This window comes from Bison bison, unplaced genomic scaffold (assembly GCF_000754665.1).
Source record: "Bison bison bison isolate TAMUID 2011002044 unplaced genomic scaffold, Bison_UMD1.0 scf7180017864371, whole genome shotgun sequence".
NCBI lineage: Eukaryota > Metazoa > Chordata > Mammalia > Artiodactyla > Bovidae > Bison > Bison bison.
The window spans coordinates 1,289,809-1,291,060 of record NW_011494943.1 but is presented as its reverse complement, the minus strand read 5'-3'; positions in this window follow the sequence as shown (position 1 = coordinate 1,291,060).

Here is a 1,252-nt window from a genome sequence, read left to right as displayed (position 1 = left end):
GTTGCTTTATATGTCATTCACCTTCAAACATTTCCATTGTAAAATATCACACACGGACACTCGAAAGGTCAAAGAACATAAGTGCACAGTTCATTGACTATTGACAGAATAGACACCCACGTAACCACCACCCAGGTCAAGAACGAGACACCTCCGCCCTTTCCAATCACACCCTCTCCATCACCTAGAATTTACCATCATGCAGCTGTTTCAGTAGATGAAAACAATATTAAACTGAGAGTTACAGGCATGCTCATGAATTAAGACTGATTTCTACGTTTTGAATCAGTTGGAAAAACCCAGAAGAAGAACAAATGACATGTGAAAATCCTATTTTGGAAACGTGTCTGGGTTTTTCTGTAGCATCGTATGGAAAAATTAGAACGAACTTTTTGACCAATCCCGTATATGAAATTCAAATGTCAGGGCCCACAAATAAAGCTTTGTTAGCACAGAAACATGCTTCTTCTTCTTTTTATTTTCTGTGGCTGCGTTTGTGCTGCATGGCAGAGTTGAGTAATCGTGGCAGAAGCTGTATGTCCCGCAAAACCAAGAAGATTTATGACCTGGCCTCATAGGGAGAGTCTGCCTATCCGTGACCTAGAAGACAATTCATTCATAAGGCGGCCTCAGTCACCAATGTGCCAGTGATTTCCATGGTTTTGTTTTGGTTTTACAGTAACACAAAAGTTTACACAGAGAAGAAGTTGATAGAAATTTGTTTTTTCACTCAATTCCCCTTGCAATTTCAGAATACTCCTTTGTTTCTACTTGAATACTTTCATTTATTTAAGGAAGAAATGACACAAATATTATATAATTTATCCAAGAGACTAGAGGAGGAAGAAAGTTCCCAGCTCATTTTTGAGGCAAGCATAACCTTAATGCCAAACCTTGACAGAGATTTTATTAAAAAATTTTTTTATAAAGTTGTTTCTCATACAGGTCGATACAAGAAGTCCTCTTCCAATACTAGCAAATAAAATCCAGACACGCATAAGAGGGTAATGCATGTTGACCAAGACTGGTTTGTCCAGGATTGCAGTTCAACATTTGAAAACTAATGACTATAATTCACTCTATTAATAGAATGAAGGAAAATTTATACAAATCTTTTCAATAGATGGCAGAAAAAGCACTTGACAAAGCTGAAACGCATCAGCACTTTTAACCAGAATACTTTTTTTTAATTGGAGTGTAATTGATTTACAATGTTGTGTTAGTTTCTGCTGTACAATGAAGTGAATCAGCT